The sequence below is a fragment of the Bombyx mandarina genome, chromosome 10 (assembly GCF_030267445.1).
Source record: "Bombyx mandarina strain Sakado chromosome 10, ASM3026744v2".
NCBI lineage: Eukaryota > Metazoa > Arthropoda > Insecta > Lepidoptera > Bombycidae > Bombyx > Bombyx mandarina.
This window is the reverse complement of record NC_143217.1, coordinates 1,110,529-1,125,927: the sequence shown is the minus strand read 5'-3', so window position 1 is coordinate 1,125,927 and position 15,399 is coordinate 1,110,529.

Here is a 15,399-nt window from a genome sequence, read left to right as displayed (position 1 = left end):
ATGAGTGACATTGTGACCGAAGAATTCACCAGGTAGGCGAAGAGGTTCACCGTATACCAGCTCTGCCGATGACGTTTGGAGGTCTTCCTTGAAAGCAGTCCTTATACCGAGAAGGACGAGTGGCAAGGTCTCAGTCCAGTTTGCGTCTGCGTGGCAAGTTATCGCAGCTTTCAGCTGCCGGTGAAAACGTTCAACCAAACCGTTGCACTGTGGATGATATGCTGTTGTTCTACGGTGATCAAAGCCGATGGACTTGGACAACCGTAGAAATAAATTCGACTCGAATTGTCTGCCGCGGTCGGTGACAACCTCGACAGGACAACCGTATCGGGACACCCAACAAGAAATGAATGCTGTGGCCACTGTTTTGGCGGTGATGTCAGTTAGAGGTACAGCTTCTGCCCATCGCGTAAAGCGATCGACGGCTGTAAGGCAGTACCGATAATCACCTGCTGGCGGTAGGGGTCCGATCAAGTCTAGGTGGACATGTTTGAATCGTGCTGAAGGTAGGTCATGCCTGCCCACAGGGGCGGTGACGTGTCTTGTGACCTTCGAGCGCTGGCAATCTAAACATGCCTTAGACCATTCACGACAATTTTTCCGCATTAGTGGCCAAACGAATCGTTGTGCAACGAGTTTGGCTGAAGCGTTGGGACCGGGGTGGCTGAGTGAATGAAGGCAATTAAATACCTTCTGACGCATCTCTCGTGGGACGAACGGCCTGGGCATCTGCGTACTGACGTCGCAGTACAAAACAGCTTGACTTCCAGGGACGCTCATCTTAGTCAGGCGTAAAGATGTTCCACCCGATAAATGTTCTGCCAGCTCCGGATCTGTGGTTTGTAACTTGGCCATTTCTTCCAAGTCAACAGGCATCTGCAGTTCACAGATGCGAGACAAGGTGTCAGCGACAAGGTTGTCTTTGCCCGAAACAAACCTTATGTCCGTGGTGAACTGGGAAATGAAGTCCAGATGTCTGTACTGACGCGGCGAACAGTTAAGCTTCGGCTGCTGAAATGCGTAACATAAAGGTTTGTGGTCAGTATACACAGTAAAGTTTGTTGCTTCAAGCATATGCCGGAAGTATTTTATGCTCTCATATATGGCGCGAAGCTCTCGGTCGTACGGCGAGTATTTTGACTGCGAGGGGCTCAATTTTCGAGAGAAAAATGCTAACGGCTGCCAATCTCCACCCTTAAGCTGCTGAAGTACTCCACCTATTGCAGAGTCTGAAGCGTCTGTCACGAGACTCAACTTTGCTTGAGTATCGGGATGGGCTAGGAGAGCTGCATTGCATAGGCTAGTTTTGCAGTCTTGGAAGGCTTGCAATGATTTTCCCTCGATGACAACGGGTTGCGCGCCTTTAACGGAACCAACTAGCAATGCGTTGAGAGGCGCTTGTATCTGGGCAGCATTGGGTAGGAATCGGCGATAAAAATTTATCATGCCCAAAAATCGCCGGAGTTCTCTGACGGTTTTCGGGACAGGAAATTTTGCGATTGCCTCGACCTTGCTTACCAGAGGCTTGGTACCTTTTTCGGAAATTTGATAACCCAAAAACGTGACTTCTGGGACGCCGAAGACGCATTTGGTAGTATTTACCAAAACGCCATACTCTTTCATGCGTGTGAAGAGTTGGTGCAGGTGGTCTTCGTGCTCCTGGGCTGACCTGCTAAAAATTAAAAAATCGTCGATATAAGGGAATGTAAAGTCCAGTCCACGCGTCATCTCGTCGGCGAACCTTTGAAAAGTTTGCGCCGCATTGCGCAGTCCGAATGTCATATACGGAAATTCGAACAATCCAAAAGGTGTTGTGATCGCTGTCTTTAAAATGTCGTCTTTAGCTACTGGTATCTGATTATAAGCTTTTTGTAAATCGACAACAGAGAAAATTGTGCATCCGGACAAACAATGTGAAAAGTCATGTATATGACGAATAGGATATTTGTCGGGTATGGTTCGTGCATTTAATGACCTGTAGTCGCCACATGGACGCCAGCCGTCGTCTTTTTTTTTCGACACCAGATGCAATGGTGATGCCCAAGGACTGCAGGAAGGGCGTGCCGTGCCGTTACGTAGCATGGCATCGAATTCCTGTTTGGCGATTCTCAGTTTATCTGGGGCGAGACGACGGGGCGGCAGCGATACAGGTGGACCTGGTGTGGTGATGATGTGGTGTGTCGTGTGATGTCTGACGATACCCGGAGTACCAGCGGGGCGAGTAATTTCCGGATATTGTGCTAAAATATTGTGATACCTACCACTACCACCAGTTGGAATTTTTACACTCGTGACAAGACAATTATTTTTACATATAGATGTTACAAACCTAAGATTAGTTAAAGTATCAATTAGTTGTTGGTTGCTGATGTCAACAATAAGGTTGTAATGAGAAAGAAAATCAACACCAATAATAGCCTCCAGATCAGAAGGTTGCGTGTTCAAATCACGTCGGGGTCACCAGTTTGGTCGTCTTGGGTTGAATTATAATGTCTTTGCAAACACAAAAGTACACAAAGAAAGTTTTTATTTAAGACGAACACAATATATAGAAAGAAGGAGAAAGTAAACAAGAAATAGATAGTCCAAGCAACACAAGCAGGTACACGAAACAAAAAGCAAAAATTATAAAAGGCGTAGAACATAAAAGATAATACGGGATGCGCGCTCGCAAGTCAGATTTCGACTGGTGGCGGTGGATCGGTAAAAATGCGACCGATGTACTAGCGAAATATATCGCCGCCGCTATACTGCAGTTATCGCCTGACTTTGCTTGTGAATTTTATTTTGTTTAGTGTAAATAATGTTTTGTATGATTGTGTGATAAATGAATGTGTTGATATAAAATAAAATATGTATGTGTTGTTGTGTAGTGTAATTATAATAAAATATTATAAAATGAATAAATACATGTGAGTCACCCACAGTGTCTAATGTATAGTCTACGTGATTAAGGTTTTTATTATTATTGATATTAATAGCTGTTTCTTTGTATAATATTATTATATATTTTTTATAAATCATTGTGAATAAAATAAAGTTGATAACTTTGTAAAGTAGTTTCTTTTGATTTTTATCAATAAAAATTAATAATAAAAAAATTACCTATATCCGAATAATTTTTTTCTTTATACCTCGAATAGACCTTAAAAGTAATATTTTTATAATAAGGAACTTAAATCATAAAAGTTCTAGAAATTAAAAGCAGCTGCCTAATTCATCAGTTAACCAAATCAGCTGTTTTAGAATAAATATTAAATGATTATGACAGATAACGATATGTTACGGTATATAGCGTACGACGTTGTGATCCACTTGGTATGGTTCTGAAATAGATTAGGACATTGGTGCAGGTAGTGCCAAGAGGCAAAGCTGTGTCGTTTCTATCTATTTTTTAATGATTCATTCCAATCTTTTGGTAATTTAGCTGTAAACTATTCTAGTGTGTGCTTGTGAGGCTGCATGAGGTCAAATAATCAATTGTTTTAGTATAATGGTTGTGTCGCTCTTCAAGCATGTACATACATAATAATATGGCTTCTTCGCAAGACGGACGCACCTAGACGTCGTATGCTAAGTGGTTTTACTATTTAAACTATTTCCGCTGAAAATTAATCACGGGTTCTGGATTGATGGCTTCTATTCCTGTTTTGCCAAATTAATTTAGCTGAAGAGCTATCTTGAAGCTGTCAGTCAGACTCGGGCACTCTGTGGCGAAATAGCTCAATGTATCTTACACTTATTTGTCAAAACTAATCACACTACACTGATTGCATACTGATTGTCGCTTAATGTGACAAAACCTTCATTGAACTGCCAATAATAATATTTAATGGACTAAACGGCTTAAGTACACGTAGAGAATAGACATTTACAAAGAAACCTTATCGCTTTAGTATAAACGATCTGGCGGACACTACCACTGTCTCTCAACGTTATAGCCGATTTTTCCGTCTTTATTTTTAGTGTTTCAAGAACCGTTCTAGTACATCCTGTAGCCAAACTTGAATAATTTCATTAGGCATAAATACAAAATAAACGGAATAGGCACGTCAAGTCCTCCCAGTAATCGTAAATGAATGGACACGAGACAAAGGCAGTCAGTCTCCTTTGTCCCGAGAAGAATGGACACCGTAACACCGTGCCCAGCTAGTGTGTTAGGCATTAGATTAATCTCGACTTGTCTTAATGTTTTTTAGTCGAATAAAAAATCAAATTCAGTGTTTTATGTAATAATACATCATAAATCTGTGTTGTGAAAAGAGTATAGTCCTTATTATAATGCCGTAAAGGTGTAATGCGTCCTGTCGTGCGAGATATGTCAGCTACGAGACTTGGTACGTACCATAATATTAAGTTGATAATTTTTCTGAAAACCACAGAAATATTTGAATTAATTTCATAGTCGTTCAGGGCTAGCAGCTAGTTGGTATTCAAAAATAAATTTACGCAAGGAAATTCAAGATTATAATAAATGAACACTAAATTTAGCAGAATCAAAAAGGCCTTGTACCTTTGAAGGATTAGCGTGTCAGCTCGGCGGAGTCATGTCAACGTCATGTCGTCAAAAGTCAAGTCGGTATTAACGTCGGCCGGGACGTCGGGTCGAGTCCCGAGTACACATGTCAGCCTGGTCACCCTTTTATCTCGCAGGTAAGACTTGTCTCTTTGTTTATGGATATTTTGAATGAAGATTTTTTTGGCCTATCATTTGTCTGATCACATGTCTGCAGTAATCATACCTTCACCTTGTTTTTGTAGAATCTCTCTCTCTAATTTTTACCTATCTTCTATTTCAAATACTGAAAATACAGCATGATGGAAGCAATGTATCCTCATGTTTCAAGGTGAGCTATGGCGATCACGTTGCACGATATCTGTGTGCGTAAACGCTAAAATTTGCTAGTTTTAAAAAAGTAAAATCGCACAATACAATTGTCTGGCTATCGATTTGTTGCCACGCTATGTTTTTTTTTTATTTTTTTTTTATTGCCTTGGTGGGTGAACCAGCTCATGGGCCACCTGGTGTTTAGTAGTTACCGGAGCCCATAGACGTATACAACGTAAATGCCGCCGCCTACCTTGAGATATTATGAGTTCTAAGGTGTCAGTATAGTTACAACGGCTGCCCCACCCTTTAAACCGAAACGCATTACTGTCTCACGGCAGAAATAAGCAGGGTGGTGGTACCTACCTACCCGTGCGAACTACATGAAGTCCTACCACCAGTAAATGTTGTCTACGTTGTTGATGAATTGTGTGTACGCATATCAGATTCAGGGCTAATTAACTCTTCAGACGGTTCCGACGACTTTGCATCAGTAGTTAAGGTTTACGAGTAGAACGAAAGACTGTGGTACAGCTCTAATCTATATTATTTATCGTTCCTAAACAGAAACTAATCCGGGCTCTTCAAACTCTCAACCCTAGTTGATTCGCAATGATTTATAAACTTAACCTGTAACCGCTGAGTGATTGCGGTCGTCGGTATTAATGGCCCAGTAATTAGCTTTGTTCAGTCCGCGCGTCCCGGGGCCACTATTAATCAATGGGCCGGTCTCTCGACTCTTTTGTGCCAATCTGTCGCCGTGGAAGTGTTTTTGTGACCTCGGAGTGACGGCTCGTTGGATTTACGCGACTTTTATTCAACTGACGTTTCGTTTTGTTTGTTTATTTTCTGTTTTTAATGTTGGCTCAATAGACGAAGCGACAACCGTTCAGCCCACTGAGCTTCTCACCGGATCTTCTCAGTGGGTCGCATTTCCGATCCGGTGGTAGATTCTGCGAAGCACGGCTCTTGCTAGGGCCAGTGCTAGCAACACTCTGGTTTGGGCCCCGTGAACTCACCTACACGTTAGGGCGAAGCTGAAATAGCCTCCTCTCAAGGCTATCGGCATAGGTAGGAAAAGAAAAAGACGACCGCAATAACTGCCGCCTCAATGTTAAGATTATTTTTTTCTAAAGATGTGTAATAAAGCCTCATCGATATTTAAAAAAAATATATAGCGAAAATGCCTGTCAAAAGGGATTAAAGAAAAAGAAAATGGGTTAAGAGAAACAAGAAAATTATTCTGAAAGACCTGATAATTATCTATTTATTTACAGACTTATTTGTGTAGCGCTCATCACAATGGTATTCGGTCTGTCTTGTGTGATGACAGTTGACAGTTGATGACAGGTCGCAGTTGACTCGCTTTTAACTAGGTTTCCTACTTCAGTGCTTTTAACTATAAGATTTTTAATATGGTAAAACATTTGAGCTCGGAGATACGGAATATGTCTGTGTGTGTTTATTGTGACTTTTTTGAAGTGATGCCCCGTTATGCTATTTTGCTACTTATTTGTGCTTCAGTCTTTATGTTAGTATAAGTAGTATAGTATAAGTTTTGAAGTCATCGTGGCCTAAAGGATAAGGCGCCCTGTGCATTCGTATGTATGTATGTATACATCGGTGTTCGAATCCCGCCGGCAAAGACCATTTTTTCCAATGAAATACGTACTTAAAAATGTTCACGACTGACTTCCACGTTGAAGGAAAAGCATCGTGTAATAAAAATGAAACCCGCAAAATTATAATTTGCATAATTACTTGTGGTAGGAGCTCTTGTGAGTCCGCACGGGTAGGTACCACCGCCCCGCCTATTTCTGCCGTGAAGCAGTAATGCGTTTCGGTTTAAAGGGTGGGGCCGCCGTTGTACTGTAAAAACTGAGACTCAGAACTCATGTCTCAAGGTGGGTGGCGGTATTGACGTCGTAGATTTATATGGGCTCCGGTAACCACTTAACACCAGGTGGGCCGTAAGCTCGTCCACCCGCAAGGCAAAAAAAAAATAGAAAAGTGGCAAGGTCTGTTGTGAGGCCGCATGCAGTACTACCACCTATTGGTTTGAAGGGTAGGCTAGATTTTATTATAATGCATTTTAAGCTTTGACTTCACAGTGGGTGTCTTCCGCGTCTGCAATACTGCTAACAATGAGGTCGCTTGCTGACCACAAAAAAAAAACCAAATTAAATTGTAGTCCAGGAAAATTCTACGTATCTTCGTGTTTTTTCTTTGTTTATCTCAATACACGTTCACCTGTTTTTAAGTATTTCGAAACATAGTCATCACAATCTGGACACCGTTACCAACATGAGGGATTATGATGATACATCTTTGCTATACTTAAGAATTCCTAAATACGTCGTAGCAAAAATAAAATTTGGATACACCTGGGAATATTAGGTGTAATACCGGACTAATTACTTTAGGGAAGCACTGTTATTAAAGCTGAATAAGAGATTGCAGTTGCTAGAGGCTCATGTACTCGTCGTTAGCCCACAGGCACAGCCCACTGAGTTTTTCGCCGGATCTTCTCAGTGGGTTGCGTTTCCGATTCGGTGGTAGATTCTGCTTGCTACGGCCAGTGTTAGCAACACTCCGGTTTGAGCTCTGTGAGCTCACCTACACGTTAGGGTGGAGCAGATATAGCCTCTCAAGGCTATTATCAGCATAGGTAGGAGAAGATAAAAATGTACTCATCGTATGATGAGTCGTCGGATACATATTTATCATCAGTTTGTATATCTTGGTGAATACGAAATCATACTAATAAAATATTGGCAGAAAAGCCATTATGAAAACGAATCTAATGACCACACGATGAGAGGTGGCCACGCTGACATACGGCCCACGCGGGACCCGTATTGTGTGGCGTGGCATGAACGATGCGTCGGGGAGAGTGCGAATATATTCATATTATTATGAAAACATGCTACACGATATCATGATACTGTGGTGTTTAACATGGAATAAAGCAGATCTAATTCTGCGATTCTACATTCTTCTGCTCAATTATAGGAAAACTTATTTTTAGAGTCTGGCAATCTTGGCGTCTTTTGACAAAATTAGGCTGTAGTATGCAGCTCACCTAACCTTATGTTTGTAACTGCACACACTAAATTATCACAGTATTACACGAATTGTCGACTTGAACAGTTCTCTTTTATTTTGCCTACATCACTCCAATACATGGCGACCCTGCCAGATAATAAAGCGGAAAGCTTTTTTTTTTTCAATTGTCTGCATAGGTTTCTTGACTACACTTAGATCGGCCATGTTACCGTAGCTCATGTTTACTAGCAAAAAAGCATATGTTTTGGTATTGTGGTAGGGCTTTTAAGTGAAGGGGTCGACTGTGACTGATGGTGGTACCTACACCGTCCTTCCAAGACCAGTAATGACGCAAATTATAATATTATGGTCGGAGTAATTGGTGAAAATTAGTTCGTCTTTACATAGAAAAAAATATACTTGCCTGTTAGATTTCAACTCTGGCAGAGAGTACGCAGTTATCTTACTCATTAGGCCACTAACCCCTTTCATCTTAGTGAAAATTAAAAGTAATTTAAATCTAATTTTCTGTAACAAAACATTCTAACTACCCTCATTAAATGAATGCGAATCATAAATAACAAGTTAACTAAAAAATAACCATGATGAATAACCCTCCGATTAGCTAAAGATGACCGTACACATAAACATGTCGTTATAACGCTGCCAGGTGTGCGTGCTGCTTGCATACTGTTCTTACACTATGTGACGACAGAAAAATAACTGATGTTGAAGGTCTCCGTGTGAATATGTTCTCAGCTGACCTTTGATTAAAAAAGTACTGACCCGTTCATTTACTTGTATGCGTGTCTCTAATTTTGCTTTCCAAATTGTATTCGTCGAGGTTATCGTGGCCCAAATGCCCTGTGCATTTGTATCGAGCGATGCAGTTGTGCCAATGTTCCAATTCCGCACGCAGGTAGCAATTTGTTTAATGAAATACGTACATAACACAAGTTCACGGATTACTTCCACGATGAAGGAATAACATAATGTAATAAAAATCAAAGCAGTAAAAATTTTTATTTGGGTAATTACTGGTGGTAGGGTGTCTTGTGAGCCTGCATAAGTGGGTTTTAATGCGTTTCGGTTTGAAGGGTGGGGCAGCCGTTATACTGCTAAAACTCAGACCTTAGACGTCTAGTTTCTAGCTGGGAGGCAGAATTTACTTTGTAAATGTCCATGGGCCTCGGTAACCAATTAACATCAGTTGAGCCCTACTGTTGTTAAATCTCGCCGGCTAACCTAGTAAACAATTAAAAAATGTACGGCGCTGCGATATCAATTTGTATATATCACAATAAAATCTGCTGGTCTGATGCTTTGGAAGAGCATTTACGCGAGCTCCAAGTGCCAGACCGGCCAGGTGTTGCGCAACGCCGGGATGAATGGTGGTGTTTATTGTCGGAGGCCAAGACCCACTTCGGGGTCATGCCGCTAGTGCAGACAGACAATAACTATATTCTAGTTTTAAAGTTGAGAACTGCGACCAATAATCTTAACACTCAAGATGCAGGATCTTGTGGCCGCTTGATTACTATAAAAAATAAACTTGACATAATGTAAGTGGAATATAGCATCACGTTGATACACTTTCCGCGACACGTGAGTTTGGTCTGAATTTTTATACAACTCTCCCCTTGATTTATGTACTGGTTTTTTTCGTGTGAAGAAAGTGTTTTCAGTGTATTGTGACATACATTTGTAAATTTTATTGGACAGCCATGTTTATGGTGCTGGCTACTATTATTTTTGAGGATACTTTTATTTTATAGTTGCTGGGCCGTATTTTATTTCCGGTAATGGGTTCCGGTTTAAGATACAATTGTAACTTAGGCCTCAAGTCTCAAGGTGGGTGACGGCATTTACGATATCATGTCTATGGACTCCGGCAATTCCGTGAACTCGAATATCCACATACGAAATAAAAGATAATTAAACAATATTGCCCATTTGGGTAGCGCGTCCTCTGGTAGGTGCTATTTAAAAGAAGTCGTGGGAAATCCCTGGTACATATAGTAATCATTTTAAAACTTCTCAAAAGCTTACCTAGAAGTTAAGCTGGTCATAATCGTCCAATGTCAGCTACGAGATAATTGTAATTTGTCGCACACAATCAATTAATTGAACACATAAACTGCACAGTTAGTGCAGTTAGTGCAAGCAGCGGCAGGCTTTTAATTTATCGTCCAACTTGGTACACGAACCCAAGTTTCGATACAAGGGGACCATAAATTGATAAGCTTGTATGTACATACATTACTGCTATTTATTATTTAGTGAGTCTGCAACCGCGGACTATTGTTTGAATTTAGAAATGGAAAACATAAATTATTATACTAAATTTTACGACTTTGTTATATAGTTATACCATAAACAAAGGTGTAAGAAAAAATGTAATTGTTTTGAATTGTTCCAAAACGAGCAATTTTCAGTTTAAATTAAAGTAGTACATATTTACCTTTACGTATTTAAATAAATTATAAATTATTATTTCTTTTTTTTTATTGCTTCGATGGGTGGACGAGCTCACAGCCCACCTGGTATGAAGGGGTTACTGGAGCCCATAGACATCTGCAACGTAAATGCGCCACCCACCTTGAGATATAAGTTCTAAGATAAAGTATAGTTACAACGGCTGAAGAATAGAAATAGGCTAAGAAATAGCTAAGAAATAGGCAGGGTGGTGGTACTCGTGCGGACTCACAAGAGGTTCTACCACCAGTGGATTTAGGGATATAGCTAGTCTCATTGTTAAAATACAAATTTTATTTTGCATGTCCCTGCATGCATGTGTTGAAATTGGGTTGGAAATTATGCTCCATACACTAGTAGTGCCAAAACTCTTTCATCAATGCTCGGTAATGCTAATCTAGTTATACTCATTCCTGTTATTAATTATGATTTAAAATACTTTTTTTGATATTTTCTATATTCTAATGTATATCTGGTATAATCAATGTACACCTAGTGGTAGGACCTCTTGTGAGTCCGCACGGGTAGGTACCACCACCCTGCCTATTTCTTAGCTATTTCTTAGCCTATTTCTATTCTTCAGCCGTTGTAACTATACTGAGACCTTAGAACTCACATCTCAAGGTGGGTGGCGGTATTTATGTTGTCTATGGGCTCCGGTAACCACTTAATATCAGCTGGGCCGTGAGCTCGCCCACCCATCTAAGCAATAAAAAAAAACATATATTTGGAAAAAAAGCATGATAGGAGTTTCAAGTGAAGCGCTTGTAAAGGACTACTTGAAGAAAACACTGAACTGGTTTCAATGAACCTCCTTGAACCAAACTCCTTGAATCTACTTTTACAGTCTACAGTGTTTTAAATTTAGTATAAAAGATTTCCACTTACAACTATATAAGCTACTGCTTCGCACGTCGCTTCCATTGATATATAAATCGAATGCTTCTAATTCGATCTGTAACTGTCTAAGGGCCAGGGTACAATTGGTTGTGTGTGCGCTTATACAATGTCACCTAGTATTTATGGTTATCCCAGAGCTATGTGTTAACGGAAGAGAGTATCTTAAAGATCTTAAAGATCCAAGCACTATTACTTCACTGGTCCAGCAACCAGATATATTATGGTTTTTTTGTTATTGCTTAAATGGGTGGACAAGATCACAGCCCACCTGGTGTTAAGTGGTTACTGGAGCCCATAGACAGCTATAACGTAAATGCGCCACCCACCTTGAGATGTAAGTTCTAATGTCTCAGTATAGTTACAAGGGCTGACCCACCCTTCAAACCGAAACGCATTACTGCTTCACGGCAGAAATAGGCGGGGTGGCGGTACCTACCCGTGTGGACTCACAAGAGGTCCCTGGTCCTCCACCAGTAATTACTCTATGAATACATCCAAGGGCTTACTAAAAATACGGCCAAACAAATATGCAACAAAGTTTAATATCAATAAGAAAGGATTGAGGTTGGCGTTGGTAAAGTTAGTAGGTTTTATATATTCCAAAGAATCACTTTCTTGAACTCATAACTATTTGAGCGATTGCCGCATCCATTCAGCACAACATCGAAGATAATACTCGCGGCACCTTCAGGTAGCTCACGAACGTTAACCGGATTAATTTGTGGGCGGTTCTCAACGAGGCCGATGCACGTTGATTGAGTGCCTCCTCAATTTGTCGGTTTATACCTCAGCTGAGAGGTTAAGTGCTCGTCATTATGTTACAATTTTGAAATCGCTTCGGATTAGTTCAGTAAACAGTGGGGGGCCCAGATGTTCGGGTTGCTTAATCCGTTTATAACGTTGACTTGTGGTACGGTGATTTTTAATTTGACAGTTTATAGGGTAGTGAAAAACAAATAAAAAATATACCAATAACAATAGAATAGTGATTCGAACTAAATGACGAGTTGTGGGTGATGGGGCATTATTTAACATTAAAAACATATATGTCATCAGCTTTCTCTTTAAGCTTCTATGGCAAAAAAATTACAAAAGACAAAAACGCGGGTACCGCGAAATTTGAAAAATAGTTTAAATAACCATATTTTATACCGACTCAAGCAACATTGAACCATATTTTTGGATTTCGTTATTTAATTTCGTAACACAGATGTAGATAGAATCTAAAAGACTAATTATTATTTATTAGGCGGTTAGATATCGTAGGGCACACGTAAAATGGTTCAGATTGTGACCTTACATTGTTGGGTACATTGAGTTGTTCAAGTAAACCGGTGAGCTTAGAATGGGAACATAACCCACAATTATTGTTTTACTGGTGGTAGGACCTCTTGTGAGTCCGCGCGGGTAGGTACCACCAACCCGCCTGTTTCTGCCGTGAAGCAGTAATGCGTTTCGGCTTGAAGGGTGGGGAAGCCGCTGTCACTTTACTTGAGACCTTAGAACTTATGTCTCAAGATGGGTGGCGCATTTACGTTGTAGATGTCTCCAGTAACCACTTAACACCAGGTGGGCCGTGAGCTTATCCAACCTTTTAATTAAGCAATAAAAATTTTTTTATGAATATAAATAATTTATATCATAATCTATAAGTATTATTTCTATTTAGGTACAACGATAATTCGCAGATTTTATCTGAAAACAATCTTTAAAATCTGTAAAAACGTAAATTCATTGATTTTTAGGTAAAAAAAATTTCTACTGAAGCGTAGCGGTCAACGGTTGGCCGTCAAAAAATTGTAATTGATTTTTTCACGAACGATGCGTCGAGCGAACAAATGGCTTACGTCGGCCATATTGGATTAGTGCGTGGACGTCGTCACATGAACAGGGCCGATTGAGACGCCGTAGCTTAAATATGAAATAATCTCTATGAAGTTTCGTAGTGTTTTTCTCAATTTTTCCGTATGACCCTCAAAACAGCAAGAAAGATAACCTAGAAAACCTTACAAAGATTTTAGTATGTACACACAATATTAACCAATGCAAAATATTTTATATTTATAAATAAACTAATACTTACGTATTTAATTCTTTTGCACTGAATAATTTCCCACTATTATCACTGTCAATTTCATTCAAGTCACTTGTTAGTTCATTTGCCATTGTTACTATATTTATTATTGTTTTGACGATTTGAAATTATATGAAAATAAACGTGGCTACTCACGAGTAAAATGTATCTATAATGTGAGTATTCGCCACGTGTTTGTCCATGACAACGTATACGACTGTCGCGCCTGTGCAAGTCTCATTTAACGGTTTTATTCCACGGACTTTTTCTTACGGTTTTACTATGTCCTTTTTTTTCAGTTCGGTCGCGCAGCAAAATCCCTATCTCCTCCAAGTCTGCCGTAAGGAACTTCGTTCCAAAAAAAAAACAAAAAAGTTTCACTTGTAATGTAATAATTATTCGATTTGACATTTAACTCCAACCAGTTAAGGCATTACAAGCAATTTTTTTTTTATACAAAATATTTTTTTTATTTCCCCAATTTTTCATGACTTCAAAATACTTATAATATTAATGTTTGTTATTACTCTACATGAATGAATGAACTGACCTGAACACACTGATAAGTTAGTGTAGCCCATGGACATCATATGTGAAACGCGGCTTTCAGTGAAGTTGAAGTTTGAGGTTAGAGTTTCAATTCGCAATGAATTATCGCTTAACGCTCGTCAGAACTGGAAAATATGATAAGTTTGAGATCTTACAATACAGAGTCATAGCATCGGTAATAACGTAAAGTATTTTTATTTTTATTTTTTTATTATTATATTAAGGTAGTGATTGTAAAAATTCGTCGTGGAGATTATTTATGACCTTATTATTACGTGTTACACTAAATAAATTATCCCACGCTTTATGAATTCATAACAATACCTTACTACATATAATATTAGCAGTAGACGTTAGCCTTTAAATTTGTTGGACCGCAGGCGTTTCAAACACACAACAACAATTTTACATTTAATTATATTTGAATTGGACATTTATAGTATGTTAATCTATCATTCCATTATCTTAAAATGCTATTAATACCAAATTGAAATATTCAATCTATACTAATATTATAAAGAGGAAAGATTTGTTTGTTTGTTTGTTTCGAATAGGCTCCGAAACTACTGGACCGATTTGAAAAATTATTTTTCCATTAGAAGCCGACATTGTCCCTGATGAACATAGGCTACTTTTTTTTAATTTTTTTTAATTTTTTTTTTTTGGTTTCATGTGTGTTTTAATGTTTCCGAAGCGAAGCGAGGGCGGGTCGCTAGTTGATAGATAAAAAAGTTCAGCATCTTTTCAAGAAAACAATCTTAATCGATCAGTGATTATGGTAGAATTCCGACTGCTGGGTCATCGGACGCATGGACACGTAGTAATGTAAATTGTAATTTTGATTTTTTTCCGATGTTTTTATTTAGACAAGCATAGGCTATTGAAATCTTTTTTGAGACGTTAATGTTTAGTAGGTAATATTTTTAATATATGAATTTCTTCTTTTTTTCCACCTTATCCCACTAAGTGGGGTCAGTCACAGCTAATTTTTCTCTTCCATTCTCTTCTATCAGCCGTCATCTCAACACTCACTCCTCTCTCTCTCATATCGTCATTCACACACTCCATCCATGTCTTCTTCGGTCGACCTCTTCGATTTTTAATATATGAATATTGAAAAATTAATGTTGAAGAGTGGTGTGGATTATGTGGCTCAAATTTATAATTTAAAAAATATTGTTAGTGAAATTAACATTTGAAATTAGGAATTTTTTTTTAAATAAAAATAACTATCTTCGCGACTCCATAGAGCATCCGTTGACAAAATTCACTCATAAAATTAATTAAAAAACACTTCACGCGGCCGATTCGCGCAAATTGATTGAGAGCGGTCCGTGACAACACTAATGGAGACGCCATGTTGCTTTTTATATTTTTAGTTTTTTTTTTTTTAAATGTATTTAATATTTGTGTTCTTTTTTTAAAATACCCGGTGGGCTTTTCCTGACGGAATAGTTTTTAATATGTATTTATTGGCTACTATTTTATTTTATTATAGCACCTAGTGAATAAGACTAATAAACAAGAA